Below are 6,566 nucleotides of genomic sequence, written 5' to 3'. Positions count from 1 at the left end.
CCGCCACCGCCGCCCCTGCGGAGGAAGCGACGGCGGGGCCGGGGGCTGCCGGCCCTACGCGGCGTCCCGCTCCGCGCCTCTGCCGCCCCGCGCGGATTCATGTAAATAAATAAATTTCTGTCGTAAAAATAAATGAAACGGGGAGGAAAAAAAAAATCCGAATATACCTTTTTAAAAAGCAAAGTGGGGTGCTGCAGCCGTGCAGGGCTCCGTGCATCCCTCCGGCCCCGCTGTGCGGGTGCCCCCCTCTCGGCGGCGGCCCCCCCCTGCGGGGTCCCACACACCTGCTCCACGCAGGCCGCCCGCCCGGTCGGTGTTCAGGTGATGGGACAGGCAGGGAGATGGATTTTAGGACTTTTTGTGGAAACGGGGCTCAGGTTTGTCCCTGCGCCCGGCCTGAAGAATTTTTTTACATTGAAGAGGGGCTACTGGAGCTGCTTGAAGATGAGTCAATCTGGAGTTGCCTAAAGAAGCACAGTTAACCTTTCAAGCTGGTTAAATCCACAGAGCTGGGAAATAGCGATGGCTCAGCCCCCCTGCCACCCCAAGCAGCGAAATCGGGGGCCAGGGATGTGTGATGCTGCGACTGCCCCAGCTGAAATGGGGCGCCATCCCGGGGAAATGCCAAGCCGAACGGGAGCAGGACATTCCCGGCATCTTTCTCTGCTCAGTACAGGAGGGGAAAAGAGACGTTCGATAAATTCTGCCAATTTTTGTCGATGTAAGAGTGATTTGGATGATAACCTCATCTACAGACTACCCCGAACCTAAAAGGAATAAAATGCATAAACAAAGCTGTGACCATGAGTTCGCTTGGACAGGGGGCACTGAGAATGAATGCACCCTGCCCTCCAAGCCTCTATTTTCAGAGATGGTTCCTTCAGGCACGGACCTGTCACGCGTAGTTCACAGGGTGGCTGCTCCTCTGAAGAAATGGCACTGGTGGCACCAGAAGAAGGGGAAGTCTCCGCATCCAAACGAGAAGGATTCCCCTAAACGGAGCTCACCTGTGCCCTCGGTGATCCCGGGATTTGTTTCGAGGCCGCACCGAGGAATTGTTTTCTGACATGTACGAAACAGCGCCTTTCCAGATGCCTGAGGAGGTGTTCAGGGTGTTTAATCGTTTCTGGCGTCTGTTGTTTCGGGGGGCACGGGGACGCACCCGGCACCATACCTAGTGCCAGCATCCTCTCCTCTCTCCCTCTCTTCCTGTCTCCTCTTCCTCTCCCTCCTCGCCTCTCTATCCTCTCCGGCGGGCGGCTGTTGCCACCCAGCGGCCGCAGCTCGCCCCGGGCTCGGGGCTCGGCCGCGACAGCCGGGACCCCTCTCCGTCCCTGCGGGAGCGAAGTGCTCGCTCGCCTCACACCCGCCCGGGAAACGGAGGGAGCGAGGCGGTGCCCCCTCGTCTGTCTTGTGTGCACTCCCGCCTGCCGATCTGTGAAACGGGGCTGGCTGTGTCTGGTTGAGTTCCCGGGGATTAAGAGGGACAGAGATTGCAGGACAGCAAGTGAAATGAGTTCAGGTAAGATTGATGATGCTCTGTGCAATCATGGACTAAGGGCTGTACCTCACCAGGGCATGTATGTAACTCACAGCATGGTTTAATGCTGGACCACAAGCTCATCTCATCTCCATCCATATGAAAAAATCCCAAAATTAAGGTGCTCACAATGAGCTGAGGGATGGCTTCTGATGGCAGAAATGCAGACAAGGGATCTGTCAACCAAGTAACATCATCACCTTTATATTTTCACTGAAAGAGAACAAAGAAAAAAGGTTCTCAACACTGAAAGTAACCTGACGTTTCCATGTAACCACTTCCATGGTTTAAATGGGACAAGTGATACAGGAAATCAGAACAGCCATAACCAACCAGGCTGCTGATTCAGTCTGTCACTGTGCTGGTGACTGAATCTAATGCAGTTGGTCCTGGCACTGAAAATACATCAGACAGAGATGTTGAGTAACACAGAAACCCTGTCTGGGTAAGCTGCAAAATGATGTTCTAGCAAGATCAGTTTTAAAGCCCAGAGAGTAAATCAGTGTGGGACTGATGCAAAAGATGCATATAAAATCAATGGGCTTTTGTAAGGAGGAATTGACAATATCGCTGATTTTGCTTATGGTATTTAAAAGTATTTTGCATGTAGAAATGCAAGTGAGGCCAACAAAATGAACAGATTGTACTGAGGACACATGATCAGTAAAATAAGAGTTTCATAATTCCCAACTGATTCCTGACGGAAACAGGTACAGCAAAACTTTATAAGATCCTCTGTTTGAAAGAGATTTAGTAATGATGCTTTTTCCTCACCAGCTCTACATTCAGCACTTTGCTACAGGAATGATAGCTCCCAGCTTTTTAAAAAAGTTTAATAGGAAAATCGTGGTCATGGTTCACCAGAAAGCTTGCTAACACCAAATACAGCTGAAACAGTACCAAAAAGTATGAAAAACACAAGGGAAAATCCTGGGAAGTGTTTGCTTTAAGCAAGGGCATTAGCATTGAGTCATGGGAAACAAAAACTGTGCCTTGAAGACAAATTGGGACTCTGTAAAAAAGCAAAACAAAATTATGTGCATTTAAAGCCTTGTTGTTAACATTAAACGTCAAAAGTATTGCATCTGACCTGTATGGCTCTAATTGAAGGGAGCGGCATCTTAAAAGCAATTATCATGCTACCTGAATGGGTGATAAACATCTATTACAGTGTCACGAGTTTGCATCACAGTACTGCTTTTCACCTTGCTTGTTTGAGCTCATCAGGACAAAACAACAGTTAAAAAGACATCCTAAACAAAGGCGATATGGTTTTGGAGGCAGATGAAAGAAATGGCAAGAGAGGCTCAGGATTTATTAAGGAACATGCAATCAGTGCACAAAGTCAGCTAAGAAATCATTATGGGGCTTTTAGGTAGCAGAATAAGATGCTGACACTACTCAAGATCTGATCCTGCAAGTCCTTCCACACACATTTACCTTTATGTGAGTCAGGCCACCAAAGTTAATCAGACTTATAAGAAGAATTAGCTGTATGAAGAATTGGAACTTGATTAGGAATACAAGCAGCAGCTCACCTGCAGAAATCTCTTTTGACACTTAAAGAGGTGAAAGCATCACCAACAGGCATCAGTCAGGTCTGGTGGCATGAGGGACATTATTTTCTTGAGATAGCTTTCTGATCCATGCTCAGGCAACTGACAAGACAGGATCCCACAAAGCCTGCTCCTTCTTCAGTGGCTTCCCAGATGCCCGCTGTACAGCAGATGTATTATTAACAAACGATCCAGAAAAGTTTGTAATGCCTGGCTACACTAAACTTCCCAACAACCTGAAAGTGGACACCTTTTCCCTGTACCTTTGTGTTAACATCAACAGGCTTTCGGCAGCAATCCTGGTTCCAGGTGAGTTGCCCATCCTTTTATTTCCTTGGCTCACATGCAGGTGAGTTGGAGAGAAGCAAACGATTGTTTAAAGCCCTGCCTGAGCAGGCACAAAATAAACAGGGTGTATGCTTGCACTAACAGTGAGCAAGGACATTGCCACACTTTTCTGAAAATCTGCAGATTTTCTATTTTAGAAAAAAGTCAAAACCACCATCACCAACAACCAAAAAACCAACAACAGTAAACTAAATTTGAGCAACCTGAAAGAAGCGTTTGGTGCAGTATAGGTAAATACAATTACGACCTCTGAAGAGGTCCATTGCCCTATGGTGTTGGAGCACAGCTTAAATACTGGTTTTACTGAAAGAGTCCACTAAGACTGTGCCCACAGGTGGGAGTTTGCACATATGCAAATTAGCAAGCTGCTCCTCACACAGCCAGTGGCTCTGTAAATGCTTTTTGGTGCTGTGTCCTGTGAGGCATTTGTCTGTGCCACCCACTATGGCTGTGCTTCCCTCAGTTCCAGGCATTCACTACTAATCCCTCCCATACCAGCATTCATTTACTCTGCATGCCTTTGTTCCTGCAAGAGCTTTCTAACTTGCCCTGAGTAAAACTAACCACCAACCATGACCTTTCATGTTTGTTTCTGTCACTGAGACCACAATACCCACGGATCTATGGTATCTCTGCCAAGCTGGATGAAATGCCTTGAAAGCAAGATTCTTGTAGAGACTTGCATGGATGCACATAATTCTCTGCTATCAGGTGCATGCCACCATTTATTGCTCAGACTCTCTCATCTGGTTTGCTCAATGTGTGGCCCAACATTGCTGCCTAGGCAGCAGCTAGTGCCTGTCGTACAGAACACTTTAAAAGACAGTTTTCTGCATGTAAAAAGTATGGGAAAAGATAGTACCCATGAAGCCTGGATGCGTATTTTCCTCATTCTTAACCAGGATGGTGGCAGGCTAACCTGAACGAACTTCCTCACTTCTGCAGAGTGCATTCCTAAAATGGGAGATTGCCTTTCATCCTGCCAGTGTTGCAAATGCTACAGGTGTGGAGTGGATCCTTTTTGGCTGGAAGCATTTACAGAGCAGATAATGCTACTGTAAAACACTTAAAGCATGCCCAACCTGCAATTATGGTTTATTTCATGGGGTTTAATTGCACTCATCAGGAAAGGCAGCTGGATGAGATACTTGGATAATATCCTTAGGGTCCAACATAGCAAACAGCTCCTGGCTTTCAGATGCCTTTTACTGTACTCATCCCTCAACCATCTTCACTTATGTCAGGATCCACAGGCCCCATGGTTTGGATTGGAAGGAGGCAAACCAGCTGCATCCAGCCCCGGATCTCTCTTTCTCTGACATCTCAACTTCACTATGTGGCAATAGGGTCTTGCCTTCACAAGAGCTGAGCTGTCTTGCCACCTTTCGCAAGACAGCAACCTGTGCTTGTGACTGAGGCAGTGCTGCCCATGCCCTTTCTTTCTGCTGTGTGGAAAAGGATTGGACACCAACTTCCCAGCTGAAACTGTGGAGGAGCAAAGCAGGTAACTTCATCAAAAAGGAATAGGAAATGGAAACAGTCTTCTAGACAAACAGGAACATCCATCTCTGATTCATAAAGTTTTATTACACCTGTTAAAATTCCTTAAAGTAAAAAAGGGGAAAGCACTTTTTTTAAGTAAATGCTTTGAAATAAGGACCAACACATTTCATTTTAACTACTTTCTATGAAGCACCTCTTAGCTTTGAAAAGGCTGTTCCCCTCAGTTGCAAGTAACCTGCATAATTTAAAAATTTCATTTTAGACTTAATTTTATATACATTATTTACAGTTGGTATCTTTATAGATATAACACCTTATTTTGGTCAAGGGATTGATTCTTGGTGCTGGGTAGCATGATCGTGTTAGTCATGTATGTTTTGCTTTCGCCCCTTATGTTTATTTACATTGCTCTAGCAGCACTACTACAGAACCAACTTCAGAGTTAGAACTGGAAAGGTTTAAAATTAACGTGGGGATTCCCCTCCAAGCTGAAAACAAACTTGTTTTCAACTTAAAAAAATAAAATTTCGGACTGGATTTGCCATATTCTACCACAGAGGAGACTTAGTATTATATTCATCAAGGTTTCCCCAAACAGCAAACCTTCCCAATCAATTCTATGAAATGCATTTCCCACATCAAATAAAATGCTGCCCCGCCCCCCTTCCAAAATTTAGATATGCATCTTTTGGGTTAAAAAAAAAAAAAAAAAAAAATTTGCACTTTCCACTTCCTTCAGTGCAAGTTTCATCCAAAAGCATTATTTCCCCCCACCGCAGACCACCACCCACGGAAGATTAACACAGTTGACCTTTCCCACCAATTTAAAACAACTTAAGTTGAAAGTAGTAAAAGAGAGGATAAGAGGTATGGGAAGACAGACACCTCATTTGAAGTCTCCCCCCAGTGACAGAGGAAAGGAAATGACTTCATGAGGTTTTTACTACCAGCTTTGACAGACAATCACACACACACACCTACTCTACAGCGTGCCTGGTACTGGCTGGGCAGGAAAAAACCCAATTAAATGGAACTACAAGATAATCTTATTTCACTTACAAGGCTAAATTATGAAAAAGATTGAGGAGGAATCTAGTTTGGCCTGCTACTTGTACTGAAGTGGAAAAATCAGGAGCTCCGGTTGCAACATGGCCTTCTCCCATTTCAAAACTCAGAATGCTGGAGAATTAAAAGAGTAACATCAGCAACACATTTTAGACAGCGTATGCTCTCCTCAATCCATCTTTGATTTTGTCTCTCTGACAATTTACAATACAAATGTCTTTTTAAAAGACTGAGCATTTGAGATTTTGAATTTACTTTGAGAATAAGTATCCTGGCACTATTTTTCCCTCACTATTATTCCAGGGGCAAGCTACACACTCAAGCCCTTCCTGTTACAGAGCTTCAACGTAATACAGTGATTTTCTATACAGCTGCGTGCTCAGTGCTGGTACAGAAAGACATCTGCCCAAACTATTACTTCTATTGTTTTCCACTAGGAAGAATGAGCATTGCTTGGCTCCTCAGGATTCACAAGCACTTCCAGAGAGCACAAGCACTAGTTACATACTGGCAGTACCTTCAGCAACAAAGGCAGGTTTTGTCAATTTAATCTC

The sequence above is a fragment of the Corvus kubaryi genome, unplaced genomic scaffold (assembly GCF_017639235.1).
Source record: "Corvus kubaryi isolate FWS band 111438036 unplaced genomic scaffold, C.kubaryi_AGA036_p1.0 69, whole genome shotgun sequence".
Classification (NCBI taxonomy): Eukaryota; Metazoa; Chordata; class Aves; order Passeriformes; family Corvidae; genus Corvus; species Corvus kubaryi.
Note: the sequence above shows the minus strand (reverse complement) of the source record.